The 18792-nt window shown below is 40.8% G+C and overlaps 1 long non-coding RNA gene across 1 annotated transcript; it reads right to left on the reverse strand.

Moving 5' to 3' along the window:
- Positions 1-1867: 1867 nt before the first annotated feature.
- LOC111091267 lies at positions 1868-17555 on the reverse strand. Its single transcript, XR_005374419.1, has 4 exons — positions 17067-17555; positions 11764-11868; positions 6685-6806; positions 1868-2172 (listed from the first exon to the last, which is right to left on the reverse strand). It is a non-coding gene; the product is annotated as an uncharacterized LOC111091267 (long non-coding RNA).
- Between the last annotated feature and the right edge of the window lie 1237 nt (positions 17556-18792).

Raw genomic sequence — 18792 nt, forward strand, 5'->3', positions numbered from 1 at the left:
CCTGAAGGTGGTCAAGCAGAGAGAGAGTGCATGAGCAGGGAAGGAGGGAGAAGGGAGAAGCAGACTCCCCACTGAGCAGGAAGTCTGAAGAGGGAGGCAGGAACCTGGGATAGGACCTGAGTTGAAGGCAGATGCTTAACCCACTGAGTCATCTAGCCGCCCCACCTTCCATTGTCTTATTGCCTTTTGTTTGAATCTTTATACATCTTATTTAAAATATTTTCTTAGGTTATATTGCAAATAATTCCTTGGAGGTTGTTTCTGTCATCTTTGTATATTTCATCTCATTCTATTTATGGAGAGATACATATGTATATAATATAGTTTTTCTTGTTTATATGTATATATATTTTTTATTTTTCCGGTTTTTATGCTTATGCTCCATCTGGTTCTTTTTCTTATGAATCATTTTTTAATAAGTCACACAACCTGCTGAAGGCAGTGGGCAGTGATATAACTGAATTAGCATTGAAACAATGTGTAGCTTCCATTCAGATTTATGGACTACTACACCATAGATCTTATCGTTAAATCTATAATTTTTTATTTCCTGAGAATGCATCTCCTCATTTTCAGTAACCCCCAAATTAGAACTTTGCACCATGAAAGCTCTAATGAGGATCAATTTTTAATGTTAAAAAAAGAGTGGGGGAATGCTAGGGAATAGGCCTGTAGAAATTGCCAGGGCTTGATGGACTGGAGGTGGAATTGGGGAAATTTTCACGTAAAGATGGATTAAGAAAATACCTAAAGACAAAAAAAAAAAAATCTGAATTCATTAAGATCGTAAATGTACTTGTGTTTGGGTACACAACAATAACATATGCAGACATTTGACAAAGAGCCCATGTATGTGCAACATATGTTATTTATTCTGTCTGTAGAAAAATGGCTTGTCTACACATGGATTCACAGAACTTCTTTCATTCAATTATATTTATCAGGTGCTTACCATGTGCCCTTATGGAATTTGGTTGAATGTCAAGATATATAGTATATAAGTAAACCAATGAATAACTATTTTCAAAGTGTGAAAGTATATAAAGCAAATAGAGGGTTGAGATGGAAAAGGACTTGCACACAGAATAGCCTGTTATTCAGGTTGGGAACTACAGGACAAAAAGGTCAAAGTCATATGAAGAACTAAGGAAGAGTGAGCAAGCTTAGTAGAAGGAACATCACCAGGAGCTTACCCTGCAGTGGGCTGTCCATGACCTAGAAAGCAAAGAAAAGCCTTGTAGGCGTGGGCATGTGGGGTCAGAGCCCCCTTTAGACCACAGTAAGATGTTAATTCTATGTCTCACGTGAAGCGAAGTGTTTAGGCATGGCTGGCATGCCATAATACAATAAAATTGACTTTTGATGGCTATTTTGTAGAGCAAGGATTTGAAAATGACCATGAAAGAATCAGAAAATAGATCTAGGCTGCTCTCATATCCCTAGACAGAGTTGGTGACCCTTGAACTAGAGTGGAGGCAGCAGAGATGGAGAGAAATCTGCTGATTTGAAATACATTTAAGAAGTAGAATAGACAGGACATCTTGAGACCCTGAATGTGGGAGGTGAGGGAGAGGGAGGAAGCGTTGCTGTCTCTAGTTTCTGGCTTGACCAGCTGAATAGATAATATGGTCTTAACTGACATGAGGGTGATCAAGAAAAGAGTCTGTTTGGGAGGAGCATTCAATTTTAGAAATGAACAGTGAGATGTTTCTGAGTAATCTGGCAAGTTACCTCCAGGAAATAATGTGGGTAGTGAGGAGCACCCAGCAGAAACTGGACAGCATTGTACATAAGATATTTCAAGTCCTATGAGGGAATGCAATAAAGAAAGACTAAAGAAAGGAGCCCCATGAATCTTAGCCACTTTATTACTTAAAACTTCAGAGCTCACATGTTGCAAATCATTGGGTATAGTCACATTGGCCTTACTTAAATTGCTTTAACTCTTCTGGTCACCCATAACTTAGTTACAACTCTTCCGGTCAACTTATATTAAGCAAAAAGGAATTATTGCTTCAAACATGCCAAGAATCAATATGTTTTTAGGCAGAGATGGATCCAGGAGGTCATATGCATCACCAGGACACAGTCACACATTATTTCTTAGATCACTTTTCCTCCATGTTGGCTTCATTCCAGGCCAGGTCTCTCTCCTTGGTGCCCAACATTCTTCTGTAAGTAAACACAATGTTAAAGAGAGTGTATCCAATAATCCCAGAAAAATAAATGGATTTCTTCTGACTGCTACTTCAATGTCCTAGTCTATTTGGGCTACTACAACAAATACCACAGACTGGGTGATCTCACATTTCTGGAGATGGGGAAGTCCAAGACCATGGCACTGGCAGATTTGGTATCTGAGCAGGGCCCACTTCCTCGATGAAGGTCCTTTTGCTATCACTTCATATGGTGGAAGGGGCAAGGGAGCACTGGGGGGCCTCTTTTATAATGGCACTAATCCCGCTCATAAGGACTCTGCCCTTATGACCTAATTAATTCCCAATCACCCTATGTCCTAATACTATCACATATATGAACTTCTGTGGGGGGTACACAAACATTCAGTCTATGGCACTTGGATCATGTGTCTATCGTATGCCAGTCACTATGCCCAGAATATGCTGATGGCCAGGCTGGCTCCCATGCCCATCCCTAAATCCAAGAGATGTGCATTACACCTTGCCCTGAAAACAGGGGCTATACAATACCTCAGAGGAAAAAATCAGAGTGCTACTTTCAGAAGAGGATGTCAGTGCTGGACCAGGAAACGCAATAGCCATGCTTAGGGATGGTTTCTGTCTCCCAAATACACTAACTACATATAAACATCTGGTATTTCCATTTATCCCACCAGACAATCAAACAGAAAGTTGACTTTAGTGGGTGGCCATATGTACCAAACTCTAAAGGCAGTTGTGGGTAGGGGTGAGGATGGGCCATGGAAGGAGGACCCCAAAATTAAGAGGTCAAATTCCTACCCTCCTAAGTAAGGATATAAGTGTGTAGATGTAGGGGAAGTCAGAAACATGAGGGTGGCTGTTTATGAAAATGATCAGTTTTAGGATTCTAAAAGGAACAGGGTGACATGACGCTGTGTAAGGTCACCTTTACAGCTTTCCCTTGCCCCCAAGGACAATGGTTGAGATTTCTGTCAGGGTCAAGGACAAGAAACTTTTAAATCTAAATATCATAAGGGATAAGTTCACAAGTCAAAGGTTACAGACCCATTTCTGAGCTTAGCAGGAAATGGTGTGGAGTTAGGTGAAATATCCAAAGCTCTAAAAAATGGAGCCTGCCCCCAGCATCTGTGTGAGTGTGACAGCTTGGAAACCACAATTGTGGCAATAAGTCTTAACCATCCTCTCTATGTTCTATTCAAAAGCGCTAAATCAAACCCAGGTCCAGACTGCAGCTCGCAAGTGGCACACACAGAGTAATTAGGCTTGTGTACTAGCTATTGTCTCTGTTCTGAGCCTGTTGTACAAAAGCACAAAGCCAGAACCACGGGGGGTTGTAACTGGGTGCCAGATTGGCATTTTAATTCCATGCACTCTCCCTTTCTCCATGAAAGCACAAAGTACAGGGCAGAGAGAAAGGCAGAGAGTTTGTTTCCAGGTGTCGGGGAATAGTCCACAGGCACCAACTTCAGCGAAGATGGTTCTTCATCTCATGCTTTCAGGATCTGGCATATCAAATAAGAATTCCCAAACCTTGAAAATGTCAGAGCTTAGGAGTGGTAAATAAGTAAGTTAATTTTAAGGTTAAAAGCAGTTTTTACACTTGTTTCCCAAGAAAAAGACTTCATCTGTGCTTGGTTTCCTGCATGGAGGTTGGAGGAGGAAAGCCCAGAGGCTGGGAGAGGAGGCTTCAGAGAGGAGGCTGCAGCTCCTTGCATGTAACCTCGGAGAAGTCACTTAATTACTCTGCATTTCAAACCACCTGGAAAATTCATAAAAGACAAGCTGGCTCAGAAAGCCAGACACTCAACTGAATAAAGTGTGACTGAAGAAAATGAGAGAAACAATTCCAGGCCAAAGGAAAAAGAGGTTAATGATTTTTTTTTTTTTTTACAGTAAATACTTCATTCTCTTCTCCTGTTATGAATTTGAAATTTATAAGTGTCAGAACACCTTTCAGAGTTTGAAATATTATTAGCATCGTCTGGTATCCTTTCACATTTTCCCTGTTGTACTGTGTTTGCTTCGTTTGAAGGGAAGAGGATAGGGGATAAATGGTTTTAAATAATTGCCATGTTGGGCAGCCCAGGTGGCTCAGCGGGTTAGCACAGTCTTCAGCCCAGGACCTGGTCCTGGAGACCTGGGATTGAGTCCCATGTTGGGCTCCCTGAATGGAGCCTGTTTCTCCCTCTGCCTGAGTCTCTGCCTCTCTCTCTCTCTCTCTCTCTTTCTCATGAATGAATATAAATAAATAAATAAATAAATAAATAAATAAATAAATAAATATAATTGCCACGTCTAATAAGTCATGTTTGAATGAGTTTTATCTCCAATTTATGGAGATGTTTATTTTATGGAGCTGTGATTCTTTTTCCATTGACCCACGTTACCGGGGGTCTTTTTTTTTTTTTTTTTTTTAATCTCATTAGACCAGCAACGGGCCATTTTTGTTTTTTAAAGCAAAGAAAGAAGTTGTGTGAGTTCAGATAGTATGATGGCTGTAAGGAAGGAGACCTAAAAGTTCTGAGGGCATATTCATGATACAAGTTTATTTCTTACTTAAAGAAGTGTCCTGAGGGAGTGTTGCTGGTCAGCCTCCCTTGCTTCCACATGGTGATGGTGATGGAGAGACCCAGATCCCTTCCATCTTCAAGTTCAGCCCTCCTTCAGGGTTGGTTGCCTTGTTATTCCAGCTAGCAGGGTCGGGGGCAGGAGGTGAGGAGAACATGGAGGAGTCATGCCTGCATCTTAAAAATGTTGGCTCTAAAGTGACACAGGCCACTTCCACTCACACTCCAATGGTGAATGTGATTGACACAATACATCTCAATGCAAGGGCTATTGGAAGTGTTGTCCCTGGCTGGGCAGCCGTGTTCAAGCCATATTGTCATGGCATAGATGGGTAGAATGGATTTGTGGGGCGGGGTAGGGGAGTGCTAGCATCAGCTATCTCAGGATTCTTCAGCCTTCCTACAGTGTGGAATCCCTGGGACCCTGCTCTATAGCACAGTGAGTTTAGAGTCTGACATCAAGCACCCAGAAGTTTGAAATTCCTCTTTGTCACCCACGGGTCCACAGGAAGTCTTGGGCAAATCTGGGCCTCTGTTTCCTCATCTATTAACTGGAGGAAATAGTATCTAGCCCATCAGAGTCGTTTTGAGGGTAAATAAAGTAATTCATACATTCTTTGCTAAACTTTTGTCATAGAGTTAAGTGCAAAGTAAATGGAAGCTATCATTATCATGACCCAACTAAGGATAAAATTCCTGGATGCTTAGTTGTGCATAGTTTGATAACTTACATCTTGAGATATTGTGACACTTTGTTCTTTTTCCCATCTTCCCAACACATCCTCACCCTGATGTGACTCACAATTTGTCCCACCTTCTCCTATTCCAAGGTTTTTCTTAACCTTTATGTGTACCTTCCATCCAATATCCATGACCCTACACAAGAGGAGAGGAGAGGGGAGAGAGAAGAGCAGGCCTAAAGATTTCTTGAGTAAGATATAAAAGTTCTGGTGCTGAGGGGAAGTGGTATGCAGGTGGTATTTTTGTGTGCATATTAGCATGGGCATGAGCTTGCATGCATGTGCTTGTGGATGCAGGCATGCACACAGTGAAGCATGGGAGAAGTGCAAGTGTCAAGATGTGAGAGTACTGTTCACCCCATGCCCTCCTAGAAAGATACACTGTCTCTTACAATGTCTGCCTGGGGCTCCCTCAAATGTTTAGATCAAGGTAAAGTGGTGAAGTTCCATATGGTCTAGTTAGCAGGGCATAATCACTGGTCTGCCTCATATGCCAGCTGGTCATCTTGAGAAGGCCTAATGATCTGTCTCAGGAATTCTAGGAAAGACTAAATGAATGGATCATAGAAATTTAGATAATATTTATTGAATACCTGCTGTGTCCAGGGCACTGTGTTCCTCGGTACAGCACATCTTTAGGTAAGCAACACTAGACCCATTTAAAAGCTGAGGAAACCAAGGCTCAGAGATTATATGACTGTTCACAGACATCCTGGCATCCTAGTTACTGGTGGAACTAAGTCTTATAACCAGATCTGTTGCAAAAGACTTTCTTTTGGTATGGTGGTCAAATATCTTTTGCAATCATTATACATACATGTGCACACAGCTAGTGTGTATCCTACTAAGAGAGGATGAAGAATGTGCCTTTATTTCAAACAGTATATGGGTCCACTTACAGAATGCTAAGGATCTTGAGAAAAAGATTGGAAGGTGCTTTGAAGGTGCAGGATTCTAAAGAGTGGGATTGAGAGTGAAGACAAACTATCTGAAGAGAGAGAGAAATACAAAGGAATTAAGTAGACCACACACATCTCTCTTAATGGCTTGTGCTAAGGAAGCATCTAGGTCTATCTGAATGTTTAGCCTCTTAGCTCGGACAGTTGGAAGGTCTGGAGAGTGTGTGAGGGGGCGGGGGGCACCTATTTCTCTGCATTTGAATTTAAGATGTGACTGTAGGGATTATCTTTAACTTACCTTAAAAGAGTATAGTGCAGGGTTAATAAATCATATCACATACAACTTCGCAGGCCGAAAAGTACAGGGTTAATATGAAGCGATTTCAAAACCAAAGGCAAAGTACAAATCCATATGTTGCTCTGAAATACAGAAACGGACTAACTTTAGCAGATGTTTTGGCTGCTATGGAAGGAAGGCAGGTCCCTTGGTTTATGGGAATTCCGGGGCTGGGAAGTAAGGAGAGCCCATTTCTCCCTGGCTGCTTCTTGCTTATTCTATATAACCAGCAGTATGAACCCAGCTCCCCAAGTCAGGACCATGGCAAGACTCATGTTTGCCTCCTCTACCAATTTTAGTTCCTTGCTTTCCCTGCAAAATTTCAATGTCCTGTGAGAAAGTCATTCAACAATCACTTATTTATTATCTGTGTCTGTGAATGGTAAATAGTATATCAATAATTGCTGCCTAAGAAAACTACAGGTGACTACCGGACTATTATTTCCTGGGCGGATCAGTGGAGGGTCCTGAGGAAGGGATGTTGAAGCTGACACAAAGTAAAGTAGGAGATGACTATGTGAGGAGTGAGGAAGAACATTTCTGCTAGAGAGGACAGTGAGAGTTCCTAGTGGTTCCTAGTTCTGGAAGGCTTAAGGAGAGGGAGATGCTTGGCATAGCTGATTAAGTTGCTCTACTACAGGGCTTCTCAACCAGGAGTAATTCTATCCCCCAACAGATATTTGGCAATGTCTGGAGATAGTTATAATTGCACTTGGGGAGTGAATGCTACCGGCATCTAGTGGGTAGATGCCAGGAATGATACTTAACACCCTACGATGCCCAACGCAGCATCCTAAAACAAAGAGTTGTCCTACCCAAAATGTCAATAATGCTCAGACTGAAGGACTCTTTCAACAGAAGACCCTAATACAAAGGTTTAAACAAGGCAGATTTTTTTTTATATTTATTGTCCAGATGCACTGATTCAGCTGATGTGACTGGCTCTATAAATGCCATGAACCTAGGCCCCTTCGATCTTGTTGCTCTGTTTCCCCCGACGGTACAAGTTGGCAAAGTTCTCTGTAAAAGATCAGACTGGCAGCATTTTGCAGGTCATATGGTCTCTGTCCCAACTTCTCAACTCTGACATTGCAGTATGAAAGCAGCCACAGACGATGCCTAAATCAATTGATGTGGCTGTGTTCCAATCAAACTTTGTTGACATAGTCTTGATAGGCTGGGTTTGGCCTGTGGGATATACTTTAGATCCTCTCCTGGTCCTATGTGCTTAGCCTGCATGCCAACCAGTAGGAGGAGAAAGCACAGATAGGGAGAGCAGGCTCATTTCCTTTTGAGGGACAACATCACTTCTTCTCATGTTCTACTGTCAAGAACTCAGAAAGACTAGAAATGTAGTTTTTGGCTGGGGAGTCATGGGCTCTGGGGAAACTCAGCTTTTATTTTGTTTTGGTTTTTTTAAACACAAGGGAGAATGGAAACTGAGGGACAATTGGCAATGTCTTCAATTGCTGAAATACAGAACTAAGAGAGAAGCACAAAATGAGGCTGGCAAGAGAGGCGGGATGAGATCATGCCCAGCCTGAGAAGCGAAGTGTAGGATTACAATTCTTCTCTTAAAAGACACGGGAAACCGTTGAATGGTTATAAGCAGCGGTGGTTCAGAACCATTTTTCCATTTTAAAAAGAGCACTCTGGCAGCAATGTGGAAATGGAAAGGGGCATGGCAGGATGTAGAGATACAACTTTGGAAAATATCGCCGTCATCCAGGTAGAGGAGATGGTGGCTCGGATGAGAGTGGTGGCAAAGACGAAGTAAATGGATGGGAAAGAGATTCAGAGGGGAGAATCTATAGCTCCCTGCAGATCAAACCCTCTTTATAAAATTAAGAAAAAAAGCAGTTTATTACTTTTTTAAAGATTTTATTTCTTTGAGAGAGAAAGAAGGTGCAAGCACAGAGGGAGAAGGAGAGACCGACTCCCCGCTGAGTAGAGAGACCAATGCGGGACCCCCAGATCATGACCTGAGCCAAAGGCAGATGCTTAACCAACTTAGCCACCCAGGCATCCTGAATATTTCTTTTTTAAAAAATGAAAAGCAAACTTGATCACCATGTTACATCTGATCGAGACACAGCCAGTCCATGTCTGCTACTTTCTTCTTTTTCTTCCAGGACTCAAATGCCCATTGTTGAATATCTTCTCCGGGGAAAAGCCATCCCGGTTCTCCCAAGCTTGAGCCTCTGGGCTGCAGTGACTCAGACTGTGGACACAGAGTTCACAAATCCCAATTGTAATGAGTGGGCAACCCCAGCGCTTTACATAAGCAAAGAGAGGAAGCGGCGTGTGTTTTGAGACTGACTGGCACCAAAGGAGACAAAAGCCTACAGTATAATTATGCCAAGCATATAATATGATGCAATCGGTTACTGTCTCCAATATGCCCCACAGTGCAGCACAAGGACTTTGAATAGTAGAATGCTCCAGAACTGTGTGTCTGTGCCATTGGAAGCCTGAGAAAGCTATGGCACCTTCTCTTCTGCCAGTCAACAGTGTCATGGGCATTTATTGAGCATCTACTGTATACTGGGGACTGTGCTCAATCTTGGGGATATAGAGGTGAGAACAAGATATGTCTGACCTTATGATTTCTTCAATTAAATAGCTCTTTAGTTTCTTCCTATAATCCCTGTAGACAAAAGATGAACAAATATCTCCCAGGTTTGTTTGAAATGGGTTCCCAGTAATGAGGGCATCTTCATAGGCAATCTCGGTTATAGGGCTCTGGCAAAGACCCGTTGGTTTTTACACTTAGCATGGTGGACACATTTATCCTTGAGAGACAGTGACCTCCAGTAATTCCCTTTCAAAGAATCACCTTTAATGACCGTTGGCACCATTTTTTTTCTAAAGAGAAAGGACCTCACATTCTTCTGCTGTTCATTTGGTTTTTTTGGGGTTGTTAAAATTGTTACAGGGACCAACTGACTAATTCACAGAATAATAAATAACTCCAAGACAGAGATGACTCATACGTAGCTCTGATATGGCCTCTTTTCCCTCTAATCCCTTTCTGGTGAACTTATCAACAAACTGCTTTTGCATATTACACCATCTATCACTCTATATCCATAATCTGTATACAAATGCATCAGGATCCTTGCATTCCAGGGATCTAGGGCAGAGAATCTGGGCCCAGTTTATAGGTGATAACTTTAGGAAGCCTGGGCAATACCAGTCCCCTAGAAGGCTTACCCTCCTTATGGTCATTAATTCAGTCTTAATGTCGTTTAGCTCAGTAGATGTCTGGACCTGTGCCAAGCACTTTTCATAAGCTTCCTCACTTAAATGGTATGCCACTTAATCTGCATCAACCCTGTGAAACAGGTGCTAATAACATCTCCCTTTCCCAGAGAAGAAACTGAGGTGACTGTATGACTCGCAAAGGTTATACAGTCAGTAAGTGGTAGAACAAAAATTTGAACATAGGTTTTTCTGACTCCCGCGTTTACAATGCTCCACTGTCCCCTTTGTTCAAAGTATCGACATTAACTGAACATCTATTTATTATAAAGTCCATATCAGTCTGCCTCACTCTGATGGTCCTAATGGGTTCCAGTTGAGTTGATTTTGTCTTGCCCCAATGGCAGTGCCTTTATATATGAGAATGGTTGGCAAATTAAGGCCTGTGGGAGAAAGCCAACCCTTTTGAAAATAGAGCTATATTGGAATAGAGCCACATCCATTCATTTACATATTTTCTATGGCTGTTTTTGTGCTACACGGTTATAGTTGAATAGCTGTGACAGAGACGACATGGCCAGCAACGCCACAGATATTTACTAACTGGTTCTTTTACAGAGAAAGCTTGCCAAGCCCCAATATGGAGCACAATCACATGTATTGTTCTTTTGATGAAATTCGTTCTAACGAGTAGAATGGTGTTATTTGCTGACTTAGGGTCGGTGTTGCTATTAAATTTATATGTATGTATTATTTAATTCAGTACATTTTTATCAACTGCCACCAAACAAGAAGGTCAGAAGTCCATCTGTGGGGGATTTGGGCATGAAGAAGAAAATGTCCCATTCTCAATTAAAGTGTGAAATGTGGAACTTCTTGTGACTCTTCCCAAAAGGCACTCCTCTAAGTTTTTGCTACAACAATAGTCCTCCTCCCTTACGGGCAGTTTCGCTTTCTGTGGTTTCAGTTACTCAGGGTCAAGAGTGGGCATGGAAGCAGATGATCCTCCTTCTGACACATGGTCAGAAAGTCAGTAGTGGCCTGACCCTACGTCACAACGCCTACGCCATTCACCGCACTGCAACTCATCACACAGGCGTTTCATCGTCTCACATCATCACAAGAAAGGTGAGTATAAGAAGATACTTTGAGGGAGAGAGAGAGACCACATTCCCATAACTTTTATTACAATATATTGTTATAATTGTTCTATTTAATTATTAGTGTTAATCTCTATGCCTAATTTATAAATTAAATTTTATCATATGTCTGCATGCGTAGGAAAAAACATAGCTTATTTGGGTTTGCCACCACCCTTGGTTTCAGGCATCCCCTGCGGTTCTTGGAATGCACACCCCCACCCTTGGATAAGATGGGTTACTCTATATGGAGTTGTGTGTAATTCTTGGGCCATCATCCACAATTCCATTCATAAACTGGGTAGTTTCTGTCTTTGCTAGTCAATTACTGCCCTTCAGGAAACAACAGAAACAGAGCATGTATTACAAAAGCTCAAAATTCACTTTCACTTATCTCCTACCAGTTAAAGAACCATCAGCAACTTGGTAATTCCTCAAGTATGGAGAACACCAGTACAAGTGAGCTCTCTGAGCTCTCCAACTGCAGCTTTATCTTCATCTTTAAGTTTACACAACCCATGGATAAATTATAAGTTACTGCAGAGATTCCCACCAATGACAAACTGACTCACTGTCCTCCAAGTTCTTTCATCTTTTTGGATTCAACTTCTAAGGCTCTGTGTATTCTGTTAAGATGGAGTGTGCTATTTGGCAAAATTACAGAGAGTATGCCAGCATTCGGACACATTTTCCATTTTACCTGTATAGAAAAATGTTACCATTGCTGAAGTTTTTTCCATGATTGCTTCTTGCCCCTGTAACAGGCAGCTCGTGGCCAGCTTTGTGAAATGTTTCATGTCTGTTCCTGTGCAGCCATGAAAATAGAATGAAAGGTTTAAGTGACTTTTGTTTGTTAAAATATAACAAACGATTATCCTAGAAACACCATACCATTGTAGGACTATTTTCAGTAATGTTTTGTTTTAGCTTTTTCATTGCCAAGTGCCCGGTTGATCTGGGTACCAAAACCACAGTTTCAGAACAAGGTTTCAAAGAATGGTAATGTCATATTTCTCTTGGTTGGCTGACATCTCAAAACTGTTCTGCCTGAAGCCCTCCCAGATGAAAAGATTATTCTTTTGTTCTAAAAACGATAAGGAGGGAAGGAAAGAAAAAAAAAAAACCCTAAATAATGAGCAGCTCTCTCTTTTGGGAAAGAGTTAGAGGGGAGAACCACTCTCTTTTTTTCATACAATCAAATAGTATTTACATGAAAAGCAATTGTGGTTCAACATTAGATGGGGGGAGGGTACATTCTGGAAATCACTAGTTTGAGAGTTGCAACTCTGTGTCTTTTGAGTGTAGTTAATGCTTAAGTGGTTATATTTTGCTGTAAAAAAGCCCCCATAGATGAAACTATGAGCACAACTCGGGCTATTTGAGGCCCAAGGTGACAAGAGAAAGTGATTTCATAGTGCAGGGTTTGCTTGTCAAATCAATCAGCAGTGGATGGGACATGAAATGGTTTATAATATTGCATCCCTGTGAAGTGAGCAGCATTAGAGTGGAGCCATCATACTTGCAAACAGAAAGTCATATCTTCCTCCCACCCCCAGCCTAAAATAATAACTTAGCACCTGTGTAAAGTCTTCAGGGGTTTCTACATATAAAAATTAGTTAATTAGCAATTATTACCGTATGTTAGGTGAGCACAGATTATTATTATCATAATTTTACAGACAGAGTAAATGAGAGTGATGGAGAAGGTGCCAAGAGAAAAATTACAATTAATGAGTTCCTAGATCACAGGCCTGACCTGCAAGGAGGTTAAAGAGCTCGCTTATTTTAAGGAACACATTATAAAGTGAAACTTAAATACTGGAAAAGCAGATTTTCCAAATTAAAAATGACCTATTTACCAGTACTGGGATTCTGTTTTTTATTTATGAATATTTCTTTTTATGATTTTTTTTTTACCTTCTCATATACCTGTGATGATTGAGCCATCTTATTTTTAACGGGGAGTCCATGTGATCAAAGGACCACATTCTCTTCTCCTTAGGAAAATCACATTCTCTTTATTGGGAATAATCAAGGGTCTCTGAGGTTTTAGAAACCTGGAAAATGTCTTTGGACTAATAAGTATTTGGGCAAGTCACATAGCCAATGACAACAATCATGTTTTGTGAGTGTCCAGTGTGAGCCAAACACTGTCCTAGGTCTTAGGGATATATAGCACTGACCAATATAACAGGAATCTTTTCAACTTTAAAGTTTAAATTTGACTTTAGAAACTGTAACTTCATGTGATTTAGCTGATGGGAGCAGGTCCATTGTTGCATGAAGTCATTCTGAATTTATTAAAAAGAATATTGCATGGTCTTATGTGTATTTGTGTTCCTTTCATAGGTGATTGCTTCAAGGCAGGATATAACTGATAAGGATGAGGGAGCCTGACTGGCGTTTTTGAAATTTATTCCAAGACAAGGGGTATATATATTTCACAGGCAATGCTTCATCCCCCTCCACCACCACTACCCAGGATGAGTGATGACTTCTGTAATAAGGCAATAGTGGGCATATATTTTTTGCCATTCTGGCATCATTACCTCCCCTACCTTCATTTCTTGTAGTCTGGGTGAGGTTGTCCCCACTCCTTGGTTCAGGAATGGACAGATGAACCTAAGGCAGGCCAAGAATTATATCTTGGAAATGTATTGGAACTATTAGATAAAGAATGCTCTCTCTGCTGGAGTTGATAAGCTCATGACATGCAAACCTGGGCTGTAGGGGTTATGTGTCAGACATGTGAGGAGAGTCTGCTCGAGGAGGAAGCCAGTCCAGGGGAAAGCAGAGTAGATGCTTAATGCATTCATGTGAGCACCTGGGTTCAGGTACGCCCAAAGCCATTTTTACCTCCTGAACTTTTCATTGATATCGCCTTGTGTTTTTGTTTTTTGTTCTTTGTTTTTTAAATGCCTGAGTCAGTTTAAAGTGAGTTTCAGGAACTTGAAGGCAAAAAGAGTTCTAATGCAATTTATATCAATTTTTTAAAATATAGCTTTTGATGTGGATGAGAAAATAGATTTTATATAGATATAGATAATACTTTAATAGATATAATTTTGAAAAAAAGCTTATGTGTGTATGTAAACACATGCAGAGTGCTCCTTGTGTATCTAGTATCCATCATTCTCTTCTTCCTTATTAACAGATCCTTATTGTTTTTGTTTTAACACAGCTTTATTGAATACTCAGTATATGAGATACACTTCACATACTGGGAAATTTACCCCTTTAAAGTGTACAATTCAGTGGCTTTGAATACATTCACAGTTATGTAACCATCTGTAATGATTAATTTTAGAACATTTTCATCACCTCGAAAAGAAATCCCATATCCATCCCATCTCTCCACCTCTCAGCCTCTGAAAAGCACTAATCTAATTTGTGTCTCTATAAATTCTCTATAAATGGAATCACACAATATGTAGCCTTTTATGTTTGGCTTCTTTTACTCAGAATAATGTTTTCAGTGTCAACCCAAGTTATAGCATGAATCAGTACTTTGTTCCTTTTTATGGTGACTGATATTCTACTATGTGGATATATACCAATTTTGCTTACACATTCATCAACTGATGGATATTTGGGTTGTTTAAACTTTATGACTCTCATGAATAATGGTGCCATGAAAATTCATATGCAAGTTTATGGTTTCAGTTCTCTTGGTTATATACCTAGGAGTGGAACTGCTGGGTCATGTGGTCATACAACGTTTAGGATTCTGAGTAACTGCCAAACTACTTTCCAAAGTGGCTGTCCCATTTTACAAACCCACAGCAATGTACGAGGGTTCCAATTTATCCATATCTTTGTCTACACTTGTTACTGTCTTTTTGACATTAGCCATCCAAGTGGATGTGAAATGATATGTTGTGTTAAGATCCTATGATATATGCCAGGAACCAATGTACCCTCATAAAAGACTTTATTTGGGATGCCTGGGTGGCTCAGTGGTTGAGTGTCTGCCTTTGGCTCAGAGCGTGTCCCAGAGTCCCGGAATTGAGTCCCCCATAGGGCTCCCTGCATGGAGCTTGCTTCTCCCTCTGCCTATGTCTCTGTCTCTCTCTGTGTGTCTCTCAGGAATAAATAAATAAAAGTCTTTAAAAAAAAAAAAGACTTTATTTCACAAGTCGTCTTCTTTGCATGTAGGGATTGTCGCTGAGATGTAAGAGAAGGTACTCAGACAAGCTTCCCACAAATGTCCTAAAGAAGCCTAAATTTCCTTCATTTTCCTTCCTGGAGTGGTTGAGCTCTGCAATGGACATCCTGGTCCATGAAGTGAGCAGACACGCCAGCCCCATGATGGTAGACTAGGAATATTAAAGAATCCTAAATAAATCCTTCATGACTTGAAAGCCATGCTATCAGACTTGTGCTACTGACTATGGATCATACTTTTTTACTTGAGGGACAAAGAAGTTTCTCGCATGTAGACTTCATGGTTATTTCGATGTTCTATTTTCTTCAGCTAAGCTTAATCTTTTTTTCTCCTGTACATATGTATATATACATATATGTATTTATGCACATTTACATACACACATATACATGTATAGATTGAGTAGACACACACAAAACTTAACTCTTCTTCTACCTGAGAACATAGCTAGCCTATGTTTCCCAGAATCCCTTGGTATTAGTGTGGCCCTGTGACTGAATTATAGCTGGTAGGACGTGGGTGGAAGTAGGCAAGCCACTCCCTGTCCTATCTACAAACACCTTCCATGACCAATCTTCCCTTCTTCCCATTCACTGAATGGGGACAGGTCGGAGGAGAGGGCTTGAAGTAGGGCAAAGCCAGTAGATGGAAGGAGCCTGGACCCCGAATGACCACATGGAAATCGATACCAGGACAAGAGTAAGAAAAACATTCTTTAGTATTAGGTCTTAGAGAATTTGGAATTTCCTACCCAATTGAATTGCATATACATACACATCCACATTTATATAAAATCACAGAATTTACCTAAGGTTACTCAGTGAACCAGCGTTAACACTCAGCTGACATTTGGTCCAATCCGTTCTCTGCTGTATAGTCATTTAAATTCTTTGAGCTTTCATTTCCCCACTTTATAATGAGTACTTTGGACTGGATAAGATACCTGATACATTTGTTTTAGTATGAGAACTGTTGGTGATTTTATTCAGCTGGCAAACTTGGGGGCCCTATGATCTCTCTAAGGTAAGAGCTAAGTCCTTTGTCTTTTTTCATATGTCTGTTGTCCATGCTCTGTACGTGATAGTGGGTCAGTATTTGTGGGATAAAAAAGGAGCTCCCTTCTAGCTCCAAATGTCTACAATATTCTGAGTCTTTGGAATCACACTTGTCTCTCTCTCTCTCACACACACACTTTTTCTTTATAAAAACTCAATTCACAATCAGATAGTGACCTAACTCTTCCTATGAGACCTGGTGGTTCAAAATTCAGAATAGATTTTGTTGTGGAAACAATGTTCTAAATGATGATAGGCCACGGAAGACTCTTTAACCCACATTGTGATACAGATACCTCATACAGTAGCATCAACCTGTGCTTAGGATTTTTAGAAGCAGAAACTTACAAAGATCAGTAAGAGGGAACAATTTGTTCAACACTTATTCAGTCTCCACTAAGTGTTAAACACACGGGAGGGAATGTGGACATGGTTGTCCAGCTCTAGAATAGAACAGGGGAGGGAGAGACTGGATATTGACCAAGCTGTGCCCCTCTGCTGCCTAAAACCTTTCTGGGCCACCCAGCACTCTCAGCATCATTTCAAACCTTTTAGTCTGTGTGCCCTGCCAGCCCTGGATGTTTGGTTATCTACTTCTTTACCCTTACCCTTACTTACTTGATTTTCTTCCCCTTTCTCACCCTGTTTTCAGTTCTAGGCAAGCTCCATCTAACTTAAATAAACCAACTGACTCCCTCTGGACCTCTGTACTTTCTGTTGTTTTTGCCTGGAATGGTCTCCTGCTCTTACTGGATCATTTTCATCCTTCAAGCAGCAACTCACATTTCCTCTCATCAGACTTCCCTATTTAGAAGGGGCTCCTTCAATTTCTCTCCAGCACATTAGGTTGTTGTACGGTCTTTATACTAGTGCTTCTCAAACTTTAAGTGTCTACATGCCACTTGGAGATACTGTTAAAATGCAGATTCTAATGCAGTGCATCCAGGATAAAGCCTGAGATTGTGTATTTCCAGCAAGCTTCCAGGTTATGCCCATGCCTTTGATCACACCTTGATCAGCACTGCTGTAGGGAACTTCCAACATCTCATTATGATGTCAGGATGGTATTGTTCATTGATACTTGCCTCTCTGCATCAAGAAGGCAACAGTGCCCATCTGGTTTCACCCCTGTTGACAGCACCTTCCTAGCAGACTGTAGCTACTAATTAACTGTTAGATAAATGAAGACATTTCAAATGTGATGAATGTTACATAAGTGAATGTACCTGGTGCCGTAGAAGCTAGACCCCCATTTATTTATTTTATTTTATTTATTTTTTAAGATTTATTTATTTATTTATTTATTTATTTATTTATTTATTTATTTATTTATTTATTTATTTATTTATTTATGATAGACAGAGAGAGAGAGAGGCAGAGACACAGGAGGAGGGAGAAGCAGGCTCCATGCCGGGAGCCGGACGTGGGACTCGATCCCGGGACTCCAGGATCCCACCCCGGGCCAAAGGCAGGCGCTAAACCGCTGAGCCACTCAGGGATCCCGCTAACCCCATTTAGAGAGACAAAGAAGGAGGCCTCACCACTGTGCAGAACCGGACTCTTGCACAAATTTGTAAGAAGACTGTTAGTAACTCCTCCTGTTCTCTGGCCAGTGCTCCCAGTGTGGTAGCTCATCCTGACTTACCCAAATTTTCAAAACTCCAGGATAAATTTAAAAAACTACCTAGTCTTCTCCCTACAAGGCCAAATGAAATGCCCAGGTCCCCCAGAGTGGCTGACATTGGCTATGATAGGAAGCAAGCAGTCTGCCTGAGATGTGTCACACATTTTTGCCTGTGACTAATACATCTCACTTTCTGGTAGTACTGCTACTTGGAAAAAAAATTTTTAATCAAACTGTATGATGCTATTTCAGCTACTAGAGTATAAATATTTAAGCACTGAGAAACTGCCAAAAAAAGAAAAAAAGCAAAAAACTGACTTTTTTGCTTTCTCTAGTACTGAACCCACAAATTATTGAAAGCCTAGGGGAAGCTAAAGGTTCATGGGGGAAGGAGGAAGTGAGTAATGTTGGGGGCATGGAGTGATTTTCTACATCATTTGTAATAGTAATAACTCCTGAGAAGTTAGGGGTTCCTCAAGGGGCAGCATAATGCTCATAGAGGTTAATGTGAGGGTTCTGGAGTCCTTCTGTCTATATTCTTGACTGCTATTTTGAAAACTTTCAAAATCTCTGTAAACCTCAGTTTCTTCATCTGTAAACTGGAGCTAATGACCTATACTTTGGGATGTGCTGCGAGGATTAATGAGAAAAATGAAGGTCAAGTAGGGAGTACAATGTTTGGCATGGAGTACCAGTTCAAAAAAGGGCAGAAGTTATCATCTTCTGATTAAATGTGATAGAAAAGACAATAAGAACAAAATTTAAAACCAGAGTGATGGTGGACATAGCATTTCCATGAGGCTTGGGATCATTTTGGGTTGGAAAGTGCTGAATCAGACTGCAGAAGGAAGGAGTGATGGCAGAGATGGTGGGTGCCGCAAGAAG

The sequence above is a fragment of the Canis lupus genome, chromosome 20 (assembly GCF_011100685.1).
Source record: "Canis lupus familiaris isolate Mischka breed German Shepherd chromosome 20, alternate assembly UU_Cfam_GSD_1.0, whole genome shotgun sequence".
Taxonomy (NCBI): Eukaryota; Metazoa; Chordata; class Mammalia; order Carnivora; family Canidae; genus Canis; species Canis lupus.